Source organism: Manis javanica, chromosome 17 (genome assembly GCF_040802235.1).
Source record: "Manis javanica isolate MJ-LG chromosome 17, MJ_LKY, whole genome shotgun sequence".
In the NCBI taxonomy this organism is placed as follows: Eukaryota; Metazoa; Chordata; class Mammalia; order Pholidota; family Manidae; genus Manis; species Manis javanica.
This window is the reverse complement of record NC_133172.1, coordinates 54,023,654-54,038,990: the sequence shown is the minus strand read 5'-3', so window position 1 is coordinate 54,038,990 and position 15,337 is coordinate 54,023,654. Positions and strand designations below refer to the sequence as shown.

General features: G+C 42.8%; 1 long non-coding RNA gene across 1 annotated transcript in view; it reads right to left on the bottom strand.

Annotated features, from left to right (window-relative positions):
- The window catches only part of LOC140847223 (uncharacterized), a 111,853-nt gene extending 102,227 nt beyond the window's left edge, over nt 1-9,626 (bottom strand). Inside the window, exon 1 of the long non-coding RNA XR_012126982.1 lies at nt 9,374-9,626. This is a non-coding gene — a long non-coding RNA (uncharacterized lncRNA). The remainder of the gene's footprint in view (nt 1-9,373) is intronic.
- Between the last annotated feature and the right edge of the window lie 5,711 nt (nt 9,627-15,337).

Here is a 15,337-nt window from a genome sequence, read left to right as displayed (position 1 = left end):
AACATCTAACCCGCTTCATGGGGGTAAAGTGGTTGTTCCAAAAGCTATCAGAAGAGGACAAATCTCAACATATAAAATAAGTTGACTAATGCCTGACATTACCAGAAAAATCTAATTTTTACAAGACACAGCAGAATATATCCAAAATCAAGTAGCTGCTACTGTAACATCCTTCAAAATCCATAAGGATAACAAAAAATTTCAGGGAGCCCTGAAAGATGCTTTGGAGAAAATTTCTCATCTTCACGGAGGCCTAATGCTGTTTTCACAAGAAGCTGAATGAGCAAACAAGAAAGTAGAATTATTATATTATACTATTATATTACATTATTATACAGAATTAAAGAATTAAAGAATATTACAAAACACACATACAAAAAAAAAAGCCTATCAAGTTTCTGGACGCACACTGCAGGAGTTGAGGGACTAGAGAAGACACACAGATGGTTGGAACTGGATGTAACAAATTCACCAGAAAACAGAGACCATGTGGAAGATGAACAAAAGAGTGTTAAAGGCAATAACTGATGTGGCTGAATTAAACATTTAATTAAACTCTTGAAGAAAAAAGAAATCAGTTGCATACTAACTGAACTGAAGAATATGAAATAACTAATGCTTTTAGAGAACATATGAAGTGTCTCCAAAATAGAAAGTTAAAAAGGAGACACCATAGTTCCAGTGAAGTCCTCCTTGAACTGTATCAAGAAAAAAAATACCTTTCACCAGGTCCCTGATTCAGAGAGAATATACCCTGCAAAGGTACAGGGGAATCCTTCAGAAGCAAATGACAAGACCAGCCATTAACATGAAGGGTTGGAATCCTACAAAGTACAGCCCAAATTCTTTCAGGAATATTTGAAAGGATCGTGCCTTATTATTGAAGCCTATTCAGGGAAGAGCTCATGACAATGAGCTGAGAGCTCTGCTGGCTGGGAGACACCTCCATAGCTTAAGGAACGAAAATGCATGCCTGAGATAAAAGCACATTGAGGAAGAATGTAAGGTTTTAGAAACCATCCTTATGTCCTGGATGTGGCAAATAGGCAATTTGGCGTGAGGCCAAGAAGACCACCAGGGCATCCTCTGGATAAGCAGATCCCCAAGAAAGCAGAGAACCAGGCGGTGGTTGCTTAGGGATCCTGGTCCCTGCAAGGACAGGAGTGCAGGGGGAGGATCCCTCCAGCAGGTCGTCTCCATCCTGACACCAGAGAGGTGTCCTGGTGCTCCCAGTGCAAAGAGCAACTTGGGACTTTCTTTTGACTCCACAAATCACAGGATCTGAATTCCACTGACCCAGGAGCTAATCTTCTGCTCTGCCCCTTGTCAGACTTCAAATGTTTTAGAGAAGCTTAAGGGGCCAGCTCTGCAGAAGGGGACCTTCTGATCTTATCCCTCTTCCACAAATTCGGAAGAAATTGCTTAGGAATCCTCTTCACAGATGGGGCCTCACTGGCCCTGCACTTCCTACCCATTTTCCCTCAGCCACAGGAAGTCTCTCTGAACCAAAGGCTGTCCACACAGCCTGAGAAGAGAAGTGAGTCACCTCCGAGTTGACTCCACCTTCCATCGAGCCTACAAATAGAACAGAACCCATAGCAAGAGGCTCTAAAATTTAAAATAATTTTCATTTTTTCCATATTAGTTTTATTAAGTGATTATGTAAGGTCTAAAATGAAAATCATATGGGATTATACTTCCTTGGTAATGTTCTACATCTGCAGATTATTTCAGTGGGACACTAAATTAATTGCTTCCATCTTATTCTATTTGCAAGCAGCATAATTACAGTTTTTTGTTGTTTTAAACAAGTCTTCTGAAGTTATCCAGAAAACCAGCAAGCATTTTACTTTGACTTTCTTTTAAAATAATTTTGATGTTTCTCTTGTGGTTTTTATTGCCACTGTATAAAATGATTACACAACATCTCAAAAGGGGACCTGATAGGATTACAGTTTAAAATCATAGATGACTTGATGTGAAAGTGAGTCAGATTTAACCCTAAGGCCACAGCTATGTCACCCTCCTCAACCTAAACTCCTTGGGGTGTTTTGGGAGGTGACCTTACACTTGACTCAAAAGGGTCACAGGTCAAGCCCAGCCACTCTTCACCCAGGGCCTGCCCCAGACAAAAAATATGAAGGTGACAAAGGTTTTTCAGGACCCTGATCCTGTCCTGTGTCCTGTACCATTCTGCCCCATCACAAGACTGCCCTGGGTCAGAAAGGACCTCAGGGGCCAGCAGTTACTCCTCACCCCTCCCTCCCTGAACTCTCACCTTTACAACTGTGCAGCCAATGGAAACATTTAAAAACCCTAAAAGAGACCGTGAAGCCATGCTGCTCAAAGCCCACCAAATCACTGAGACGCAAACCCATGCTCCTGTGACCCACGAGGTGGTGCATGTCTGGGTTCAGGCATGTATGTGCCCAAGCCGCTCCTGTACAGCCTCTGATCACCCCTCTGTTCAACTAGCATCTCAAGTTCACCTGTGTCATTTCCTCCGCCAGGAATGCCTTCTCCCTGATAGTGGGCGCTGCCTCCTTCACTTACACACCAACTCTGTGGCTGTCTTCTTAAAGCGCCCTCTCCTGACCTCTGTAGCTTAGTGACGGCACTCCCTCCATCCTTCTCTCTCCCTTTGCCTGTTTATGGCCTCACGGCACTCATCCTTTCTGAAGCCACCAGAGGGGGCCCAGAGATTGTGCATATGCATGTGCATGGGCCAGACGTGTGCCAGCTGGAAACCTGTGAGCACCCCTTTCCAGAGGCAGAGCTGAACATCAGTGGGTGCGCACGGGAAAAGCGCTCAGCTTTGAGTTCAGGTCACAAGAACACTCCCTGGAACCAAGGGAATCCGTTTGGGGGCTCACGGTGAGTGGGTAAGAAACAATGGGAATGTAATCAGCAAGTGCAGTCCCAATTAGAATCACGGAAGGGTGGGGAGGATGCCTTCTGGAAATGGGCAAAACATTTTGGAGATAACATGGGAATAAATGTGAGAGGGCACATAAAGTAATGGTGGGAATAAAGCCCAGAGCACCTCTCCAACAGGAGCAGAGAGTGCCCCCTCTGCCAGCTCTGAGCACTCAGATTCACTAGTTCCCACCGCTGCCTGGTGTCACCCTCAGAGTCTGAGCATCCTTTCAAGTGCAGAGTGTGGAGATGTGTCTGCCTCACTCCTGGCCATTGGCAACCTGCAGAGAGAGCTTTAGAGACTGCTCACTCACTGCTCAGGTGGGACTTGGTAGGATCATAATTCTCAGATAATGCGCTATTATGGTAGATTATTTCAGTGTGACTCTCATAAGTGCTTTAAGGCTATTCTCTTTGAAGGTGGCATAATGCTGGCATTTTGTGGCTACTAACAAATCCCCTGAAATAATCAGAAACAGAATTTTCTTTTCTAGAATGATAGGGGTTTTTCCCTTTTCTGCTTTCATTGCTAATATTTAAGTAAGGACAGTATTTTTGTTGGTCCTGTTTAACAAGACCCCGTAACAGGAACATGATGAGGGAATTGTATACAAGTAAAACTAGTTACTCTAGTTATAACACAAACATGTTTAACGACATCTATTTTTGATTTTAGGAAAAATAGGTGGTGAAACATTTTATATGGCCAAGAATCCCTCTGTTCAGTATTCATCATGTAGAGTTTTATATAACTGGCTCCAAAGAGACCTGTGTGAATTCTGCCACCTTCATCCTCTGTCCTCAGAATAGAGCTCTGGCCATACATTACTGCTCAGAGCAGAAGTTTTTCCTCCAGAGGCAACTCAGTTTCCCACACGTATGAGGCAGGCGCACCCTCTGCCAAATTTACTTCCAAATGAGACCCATTTAGGAAGCACTCTCTTAGAAAGTTCAGAGTGTGTGGAGATGTTTCGCCCTCATGCCTGGCCATTGGTGATCTGCAGAGCTTTACACAGACACTCACTGCTCTGTGTGGAAATTTGATAAGATTGTAATTCTTAGGGCTGGAAAACTGTAGGTTATTCAATGTGATTTGAAATTAAGTGCTTCCATGTTATTCTGTGTGTAGGTAGTATCATGACAGCATCTTTGTTCTTACTAAAAAGTCCACTAAAATCAGAAACACAGCAAGAATGTTTTCTTTCTTCTGAAATAATTTTGATTTCTTTCTCTTTGCTTTCCTGCTTTTATTTGATCGCACAGTATCTCAAATGGAGAATAGGATTATAATGTTTAAAACAGTGTTTTATAAATATATATTCATGACATAAAATATGAATTATATTTGTTTACATGTTATCTGATTTCTAGATAGTACAGAAAGATTACGTTTGCCATTACTACTTAATCCAGAAACAGGAATATATTTTCTCTTTGGATGAAAGTTCTTACAATTGTACTTTCTTGCAATTGTTTTCACTACTGTGGCTAAGTAGTCATACATTTGTTCAAAGTTCGTTCGCACAAGTTGAAACTCAACAGAATTATAATTTCTAAGACAGCGCTTCCTAAACGGGTCTCATTTGGAAGTAAATTTGGTGAGTGCCTTGTTTCCTTTTCCTCTATTTCTAGATCGTCTAAGAACAGCATTTCAGTGATGGATGTTTACTAAGGTCCCACAACCAGTGAGAGTTTATCAGGAGCAGTCTTACAATTAAAGAGGTTTGAAACACTTACGTGTAAGTCTGTGTGCCCAGAGCTGAACTGACTCTAGTTATTAGACTAATATAACTACAGTAATTTGGGTTCCAAAAGAAAGAAGTCTGTGAAAACATTTGCAAGCCAAGTGTTACCTCCTTTAGCATTCGCCACATATTTAGCGTGTGAACAGCTCCAAGAGGTCCTGCCCTGTGGATTCAACCTCCATTAGCCTTCAGCCTCAGAATCCAGTTCGGCACAAAGATTTCCAATACAGAGTGGGAGTTTTCCTCCAGAGGCAGCCCAGTTTTTTTCCTACGGCACCTGTTCCATGTCCCCCAGCCCCCTTGCTGCCCTGTCATACCCTGTTTGACATCTCTCATTACCAGCCTTGCAGGGGGCAAACTTCTGTGAATGAGGGTGTAGAGGAAATAGAATCACTCCGATGCATAAGAATCAGAACTCAGATTTAACCCTGAGGCCACAGGATGCTTCACTGTCCTCAGGCTAAAACTCCTAACCCAGCACTCTTCTACCAGGACCAGCCCAAGGCCAAATAATGCTGGTGAAAGTTTTTCTTAGGGCTCCTGATTCCCTTCTCTGTCCTCATGCCTGCACCCCCTCTCTCCCCATCACAAGTCTTCAGAATGGAAAGAACTGCAGCCAAGCTATCAACCCTGCCTGGCCTCCAGGTTGCCATCTGCATTCTGATTGGCCCGCCCAGTGACAGTGGAGCTGATATGCAGGATGGTTTAGAACTCTGCCTTCCACCAGGACAGAGCAAAGGCATGAGGCCAACGAGGTGGCACAAAGCTCCCGTCGAGGACCTGCCTGCCACATCTGGACCTTGGGAATCCCTACCCCTCCCAGGATCATTTTCCTGTCACCACTGTAGGGCTGCCGCCAGACTTCAGCAAGGTGGTGGGCATGCAGCCACCTGCAACCATCACTGCATCGTTGGTGCCAAGTCAAAGCAAGTCCCAGGCAGAGGCAACCATCTACACCACCCGGGTTACAGCAGGCCACCTTCCGCATGACCTGAGGTCCTTGAGAAAGGCTGAATGAAATGAGGTGGGCTCAAGAGTAAATGCATTATTGCTCAAATTAATGGAATACAAGCTACTCCTCAGCCTGGTGGAGATGGGCATAAAGCATGTGGTAGTGCATGGCTCTAATCTTGGCCACAGGTGAACAAGACTACTATAGATTCTGTGTAAAAAATTCCCCAAGGGGAGGATGGGTGGGCAGGGGGGGATAAGTGGGGCGGAAGAAGAAGGGGGGTATTAAGATTAGCATGCATGGGGGGGAGGGAGAAAGGGGAGGGTGGGCTGTACAACACAGAGAGGACAAGTAGTGATTCTACATTTTGCTAAGCTGATGGACAGTGACCGTAATGTGGTTTTTAGGGGGGACCTGATATAGGGGAGAGCATAGTAAACATAGTATTCTTCATGTAAGTGTAGATTAAAGATTTAAAAAAAAAAAATCAGTTCCTGTGTGCTGACCTCCAATGAGTTCTGCACAGTGGTATAGAGGGCATGTCAAAGTGTGAGCAAAGGGTCTGTTTGTTTCTATGCAGAAGATCAAGGCCTAGCTTGGATACCCAGAAAATGAACTAAGATACGATATGAGGAGGAGCTTCCGGCATCAGCACTCTCTGGAGGACTCGTGCCGGGGGATGATCATCAAAAAGCCTCCACAGGGATCCGGGTGATGCTGCGGTTGTGGCTGCATCCAGCCCACCGTCTCCTGGACTTGCCATAGGAATGAGGAGGGAGATGTCTAGGCTGGCATGTGCATACAGTGAGACAACGAATTTGACCGGATCTGTACTGTTGGAACTCAACCAGGAGTTGGGAGGGGTGCAAGGTGTAGCACTCCAAAATCTTACGACTATAGAGTATCTATGGTTAAAAGAACATATGGGATGTGAACAGATCCCAGAAATGGGTTGCTTTAATTTGTCTGACTTCTCTCAGACTGTTCAAGTACAGTTGGACAATATCCATCATATCATAGACTAATTTTCACAAATGCCTAGGGTGCCTAAATGGTTTTCTTGGCTTCACTGGAGATGGCTGGTAATTATAGATTTGCTTTGTTTATGTCACCGTATTCCTATTATGTTAATATGTGTGCGCAAGTTAGTTAGTAGTTTAAAACCTATACATACTTAAGGTACTCTACAAGAAGATATGTCAAAGAAATAAGCAATCCTCCCATGTTTTCTTCCATATGCTACATCTATAGCTTTTCTTCTTCCTTCCTAATTACAACCCTTAAATAGAATTCGTGCCTCATATCAAATTTACCGAGCATCATAATTCCTCCAGGTGGTAAAGATACCTCAAGACAAGTGCTGGGCATAGAAGCCACAGGGCATAAATCTGCAAAGAAGTAAAAAGCTAACCTTTTCAAACAATATGGCTTCTCTCTCACTTACCAACTTTACATTTCCCTGTATGGCCCCGGAAGATGACTGGTTAGCCAGAGACAGGTAAGATTCCTCAAGGGAGGAACAACCTAAGACAGGCACAGTCGCAGGGGAGCCATCAGGTGAGAAATTGGGGAACAACAATGGTGAAGCTTAGAACCTCACCCCCACCTGTGTTGAGAGAAAGCTTCTGCATCCGTGGATGTTTTACTGCCCTTGTCTAGCTCGGATTAGCACATAGTGTACAGGCACACACCTGATCATCTGCAATTGCTCTCTTACAACACTAAACTATGTTTTCTACCTTTATTTTGCATCTACCTACCACTTCAGCAGTTTATTAAAAATAAAAATAATAATAATAATAATAATAAAGGGAGAAATGTGGGATCCACATGTAAATCAAGTATAAAAATCAAACGAATATTTATATTTGACCTGATTGTTTATAGTTCATAATGCATGATCAAAACCGAAAGTTTCTGTGATAACTGCCCTTGTACTGTTCACCATGTAAGAACTTATTCACTATGTAAGAATTCGTTCACCATGTAAGAACTTGTTCGTTATGCTTCAGAAGATTGGAGACTGAAGAGAACTAGGCTTGAGATGGATTAATGACTGTGCATTGAGCATCGACCCCCCATACAGAATATTATTGTTGTTAACAACCATTTGACCAATAAATATGAGAGATGCCCTCTCAAAAAAAAAAAAATTCCCCAACGGTATCTTATTTGGTTTATTAGTTTCTGAAGACAAATAACACGGTTGTTATTTGTGGGTAAATAGTAACCCAGAGAAATCACCTTCCTCTCACAGCCAAAGAAACATTGTGGGTTTTTTGTTATATCATGACCTTTTGTCTGATCATGTGACTATAGTTTTTTTATCACATTGAATTGTAAATGCTTTGGAGACTGGCAGAGATGTCCCCAATTAACCCAAGTATATGGGGTCTCCATCAGTTGATATATTTTTATCCTAGGTGATGCTCTAGAACTCTCTCTGCTGGAGGCTTCCTAATACAGCCTGTACCCAAACATTACCCATGTAGGCTGGGCATGACCCTCTGCACCCCTGACCAGGGCCAGCCCAAGATGAGACCTGACCAGTGGACACATTGCTGTGTATTGATTACTTGAAATGTCCCTCGATATCAAATGTGCCTGAGTGACTAACAGTGTCTAGACAAGCCCAACACAGGTCCAGGCAAATTACCTCCCAGCAAAAGTCTATTTCTCAATGCACCATTCTGGGCACTGTGTCCACCAACCTTTTTTATCCTATTTGTGATTATGCCTTTCATTATAACTTCAGTTTTTATTTTTCGGATACAGTAGGCATAACTTTATGAATTTTAAATTATGATGTTGAATCCAACTTAGGGATGTCTTAGAATTGAATGTGGGGGGTGAGGGTTAAGGCAGGTAGTAATCAATATACATTCTATAGTAAATTGAAAGCTGTTCAGCATGATTTCATGGTTTATTCTAAAAAGCAAAAAAAAAATTTTCTTTTAATTAAATGACTGCATTAACCAAGGAGCCTTGAAAGAAAATATGGAATCTGAGTTTCAGCAGGTAGGAGCATTCTCTGTAACAACATTTTTGTATTTCTTAAATGAACTGGGAGATGTGTGAATAATTAAGAAAAAAATTGAAAAGAGAAGAGATTTTAGATTTGAGGCCTAATTATTTGGGTAGACTATTTGTTTTATATATCTTCCAATTGATAGAATATTTAGGATGATTCAGGTGTCAAAAACGCAAGTGTTGTTTTTCTTAGACAAAAGAACAAGAAAATTATCAGAACATATTTGGGTATGTGTTCTATATATTTATTCGTATTTTTATATACAGTGTGTGTTACATTCTAACGAATACGAAGAAAGCGCTACACTAGATTATTTCTCAGCTAAGGACAATGAAGTGTGTGCTATGATGGATGCAAAGTTAGAGGGAAGATGTGATATGACATAAAAGTTAGTAGTAAAGGAGATCTTTAAGTCTAAATGCCATTATGAAGGTTCTGGCTACTTACATCAAGTTTTCTAGATTTTAGCCTAAAGTATCATTTACCCCAGGTTCTCACATTGTCTCCCAGGTCATTAGCACCCAGCCATAGCAGTTTAGTCATTTCGTGGGCAAGTGTTGCTGGTCCCTAAAAAGGATCCCAGGATGGAAGAAGAAGAAATATATTTCATATGTACCCATTTTCATTGTATTCAATAAAGTTTCTACTCTCAGGAAATTCACAATTTTATTTTGAACTTCTTAATTTGAATATTAGAAAAAATATGATTGATATTCAAAACCTACTTACATTTCTTTCTACAGCTCCCACACAGCGAGAGGCCTCAGATTTTAGAAGAGCAGGATTCACTGATATGTTGGTTTTGATCAAGCATGGGAGCCAACAGAAAAGTAGCATAAAGATCTTGGAAGCCAGAATCATGTTAAAACATCTAAAATAGAAGAGTAAATCATCGGGGCTCATATTACTTATACTGGGTTATCAAATAATTATTAATAATAAAACTATCATGTTTTATCAATATGATAATTATGTGGTATTAAAATATGAATAAAAATGAAAAGAAATAAAAATGTTTTTATTATCAATATACTAGTAACTGATCAAAATTATATTTTCATCATTTTTAGGGTAATATTTTCTAAATTTATCATTGATACTAATATAGAAGCGTATGTAATAGCTCTTGGCCAATAAATAAAGCTATATTCCTGTTATTGATTTCATTTTCTGTTTGAGTGATTTAAAAAAGGAAATATTTGGAGATAATGGATGCTTTTGAGTTGTTTTAATAACCTTTCATTTTCAACAAAATCAGATCATATTGTTTATTCTATACTTTTGAAATTTCTAAATTTGTTAATATCTTCATTTGAAATTTTGAAGTTATTCACCAAGTTAAATGCATAATTTAAAATTTATTTTCTGGTCAAAGATGCTTAACATAAATACCCAAGTTATAATCAGCCAGACTATTTTAAACAAAATGCGTCATCTGTCAATATAACATGTTGACAAGTGTTAATATTAATGGCATTAAATTTCACAATAGTATGTGACTCTTTAATTTAAACTTCATTTTAAACAATTTTACAATGTTAATTGTTCTTGGAATGTTTTCTCTGCACATTTACTCATCCAAGTGATAGAATATTTCATGACCCTTTACATTATGCTATATTTTTATAAGTTATTCTCTTTCATAAGTCTTACTGAGATACAATTTATTCACCATAAAAAATATCTTTTTAGCGTTTGATCCCAGTGGTGTTTTAGTGTATTCAAAGAGTTATGCAACCATCAACATTAGGTAATTTTAGAAAATTTTCACCATCTGATGAGAAATCCCCTACAAATTAGCAGTCAGTCCCCATCCCCCCTCTTCATCCCTGGAAACTAAGCTACTCTTTGAGAAAGTGTGGGATGTCAGCAAGTACATTAGTTCACCCTTGTGGGGCAGCTTGAGTAAAGCAACAGCTGTAGGAACAATGTGCTGTGTTGGCAGGACAGCTGGGTACCTCTTCTGTAGTACAGAGAGGGTCTCTTACTGAACAGCAGCAGGAAGACAGCAAATAGGTCACGTGGAGAGCTGGCAGTGAGATCACTTCTGAAAATGAGAACACCGGATCCGGAAGTGACGTCGGATATGAGATCAGCCTGGAAGTGACATCATTGTGAGCCTGTGTATATAAGCTGTGCTCAGAAATAAAACTGCATCACTGGCTGATGGACAGTGACTGTAATGGGGTATGTGGTGGGGACTTGATGATCGAGGGAGTCTAGTAACCATAATGTTGCTCATGTAACTGTAGATTAATGATACAAAAAAAAAACTGCATAACTAGTTTGCCACCAGCAATCAGTGGACCTCCTGACCCCAACTTTGGTTTCTGTGTTTTTCTAGTATCTATCTCTGTATTTTTCTCACATCTCCCATCCACCCCTCTCAGGTTCAGCTGGATTGCAGAGCTGTTCTCTGCAGATGGCACCCAAACGGGGACCTGAGAACAGGGTGATGACAACCTTAGGTGAGCAGACTCCCTGAGGGGCAGACACATTGAGACATAAGGTACAGCAACAATATAGTCCGGAGGGAGGTATAGGAGCAATAGAGTCAGGAGTAAAACTTCGGACAGTCAGGGTCAAAGGACCGTGAAGTCTTTGTATATATACTTAAGGCTATAAACATGGAACAGTCTGGGTCAAAGGACCGTGAAATCTTTGTACATATACTTAAGGCTATGCTTCACGCCCCCATGGCAGTACTGTGGGAAGCCATCAGCTGGAATCTTTTCTCGCTTTTGTGCAAAAGACCTGCCCCTGGTTGCTCGAAGAAGGAACCATAAATGAGCAGACTTGGCAGAAGGTGGGGCTGCAGCTCAAACAGCGCTTCACCCTTCATGGGCCTCCAGGACTCTCCTATAGAAACATTTGCTTTATGGAATTTAGTGAAGGAAAGTTTGGACCCCTCCCCCGAGGTTACCCGTTTGCCGGATAGACTTCCGGAGGGAGGCTCTATAGCCGAGCAATCGACAGTCACGGCTTAGGAGGCTTTGGCTAATGCTACAGCCCCCATGGACTATAAGCTGTTACCTCCCAAGTATGAAAAAGACAGTGAGCTATTGCCTCCCAAGTATGAACAGGCGTTGTTAAAAGAGAAACAGCAATGTGAGGAGCCCCTCAGAAATGAGCAACATGGCATCCAATATGATGACCACGAGGATTTATGAAGTGAGCAGGAAGAATCTGCCTCCTCAGAGTCCGAGATGGAGGGAGAGGGCGACACAGGGACTTCTGACATCTTGAAACCTTCTGCCGATACTGGGTTTGTCTTGGCTGCTTTTCCAAAACTGAAAGTGTCTTCCCTTAAACCCCTGCAATCACCCATCTGTCTTGATAGGCCTCAGAGCCGCAAATTACAAGCAGGGAACCCTTCACACCTCCGCATCCCCCTAGTGGTCAGTCTAACCAGGGACATTCCATTTCCGTTTCTACCAGAGTGACTTCCGGTCCTGCTCACGGTTCAGCTTTGTAGTGCAGCATCCAAGAAGCCCAGAAATGGCTTCCACTCTATCTGCCTACCAGTCATTGAAATGCAAGAAGGGGATAGGAATTTCAGACAAACTTTTAAAACTTTGAAAGAGCTCAAACAGTCCTGCCCTCAAGGTGGCCCATCTCCTTTTACCCTAGCTCTTTTGGAGGCAAATAATTGACCCTCTGGCTCCTCCTAATGACTAAAAAATGCTCACTAAGGCATGTCTCACTGGAGGTGGTTATTTACTATGGAAGTAGGAATTTGTAGACTTGTGCGCACAACAGGCCAATAGAAATCAAATGCATAACATTCCTATCAGCCTGGATGTGCTGACTGGGGAAGGGCAGTATTCTGCCTTGATAGATCAGCTTCAGTTCGCTTTATAAGCATGTTTGCGGAAGCAAAGCTTGGAGTAGCCTGCCCACCGCAGGAGCTAAAACTGAGGAGTTCAGCAGCAATTGGCAAGGCCCAGATGAGCCATTTCAGGAATTTTTATCTCGCTTACTGTAGGCAATATCCAGAGTAGTTCCTGATTCTGAGGCTGGGAATATTCTTGCTAAACAACTGGCCTATGAAAATGCAAACAGTACATGCCAGGGTCTCATTTGGCCTTTTAGAAAAAAGGGTACTCTTTACGACTCTGTCAAACTTTGTACAGATGTGGGACCGTCCTACATGCAGGGCGCAGCATTGGCAACCGCATTACACAAAACATTTGGCCGAACATCAGCCCCGCCCCCAGAAGGGATGGAACGCCATCCTAAAGGCGGATGTTTTTGCTGTGGACAGTTCAGCCATTTTGCCCGAGAATGCCCTTGCCCTAGAGAGCATCCACGAGCGCCTCCTACCTTCTCACCCCAGGTAAAACCAAACAGAGCCCCTGGAATTTGCCCACCGTGCCGCCGAGGCAAGCATTGGGTAACGAATGTAGGTCACAAACTGATATTCGGGGACTACCATTGTCGGGAAACTCCCAGCTGGGCTCACCCCAGCCCCCGCAAATAATGGGGGCCCTGTCCATGACTCCCACAATTGTCCTTCCTTACGCACGACAGTCCAACTTTCTCCAGCAACCCCAGGGAGTGCAGGACTGTGCCTCAGTCCCACCTTCCGATTTGTATTAACTCCTGATATGGTACCACAAGCTATTCCCACCAAAGTACATGGCCCTTTACCTCCCGGTACAATAGGCCTTATTTTAGGCAGGAGTAGCTGGAACTTGAAAGGAGTACAGGTACAGCCCGGAGTCAGACTCCAACTACACAGGTGAAATTAAAGTGATGTGTTGCTCACCTTTCAGAATTATTCAAATGTTATCCTCTGATCGTGTAGCTCAACTTGTTGTGCTGCCCTTTGTACAAACCAGCCAGTGCCAGTCCTCCCAGGCAAGAGGAAACCGAGACTTCAGTTCCACTGACGCCTTTTGGCCCCAACAGGTGGGACTTGAATGACCTACTTTGACTCTTTGGATTGATGGGAAGCGTTTTGAAGGTCTTGTGGATACTAGAGCTGACGTGTCCATAATATCATCACGGCACTGGCTCGCCACTTGGCCCACCCAGGAGGCTATGACTGATCTGCAGGGTATTCATATGGCATGGGGTCCTCTACAGAGTTCTCATACATTGGCCTAGTCAGACAAAGAGGGACATACGACTTTCCAGCTGTACATCCTCAACCATCTCCCTGTTAATCTATGGGGACAGGATATTTTAGCCCAAATGTCAGTTTTACTTTATAGTCCTAGTCCTCAAGTTGCTCAAATGAAGCTGGACCAAGGGCATGTGCCCAGGACTGGCCTTGGAAGTGAGGGCCAAGGTTTGCCACTCCCAATTTCCTCACAGCTCCATCAAGATCGATCTGGCCTAGGGTACCATCCAAATTTGCCCTAGGGGCCTCGGTATCTCCTGCCTCCCCAGTATTGATGGCCTCTAAGATACGATGGTTAACTGACCAGCCCGTCTGGGTGGACCAATGGCCCCTGATTCAGAAGAGGCTAGAAATTGCCCAACAGCTGGTATCTGAAAAATTGGAAGCCAGACATATTGAGGAATCCCTTCGTCCTTGGAACATTCCCATCTTTGTGATAAAAAAGAAACAGTCTGGTCACTGGAGACCCCTACAGGACCTCTGCAAGGTTAACACAATCATGGTTACGATGGGAGCACCCCAACCACGACTGCCCTCACCTACCATGATCCCGCAGAAACACTCTCTGTTATTGGTTTAAACGACTGTTTCTTTTCTATTTCTTTACATCCAAGAGACAGGGAATGTTTAGCCTTTAGCTTGCCCTCAATTAACTTGAAAGATCCCATGAAAAGATACCATTGGAAAGTACTTCCTCAAGGAAAGGCCAATAGCCCTACTTCATGTCAAACATTTGTGGCACAGGCCATTCAAGTAGTGTGTGATAGATATTCGGAAGCATACGTTATCCATTATATGGATGACATTCTTTGTTCCCATGCAGACCCCAAGGTTTTGTCTCAGCTTTATGGACTGCTCAAAATTCAGATACCCATGGACTCCGCATTGCTCCTGAAAAGGTGCAAATGCAAGCTCCATTCTCCTATTTGGGAACTCGTATTTTATAGAGGATCGTTCAGCCCCAAAAGGTGGAAATAAGAACTAGGCACCTACATACTCTGAATGATTTCCAAAAATTACTTGGAGACATCAATTGGCTAAGACCATTCCTGAGACTTACCACAGACCAGTGACGTCCTCTTTTCCAACTCCTTCAGGGTGACCCCAACCCTTCCTCCTCTAGACATTTGACACTCGAAGCCAAAGATGCGTTAAAACTTGCTGAGGATGTTACTCAGCATACTCAGGCGCTTCACCTTGATCCCCAGGCATCTGTCTCAGTTATTGTTTGTACCACCAGCCCAACTCCTACAGGTGTTTTATGGCAACCCCTGGGACCCCTTGAATGGGTTCATGTCCCGAATTCCCCTCCTCAACATCCTACTCCTTATCATGTCTTGGTGTGTGATGTGGTTCAAAAGGCCAGGGTCAGGTTTAGGCAGCTTTTGGCTGCTGAACCTTCCTTCACTGTTGTTCCTTACAATGCTCAGCAACAAGCTTGGCTCTGGTCCACTTCTGAGGAGTGGCAGTCGGCCTTGGCTAATTTTCCTGGAAAGATTGACTGTCATTATCTGTCCAACAAACTTTTACAATTTCTTAAGGACACCCCTCTGATCTTTCCCAAAACC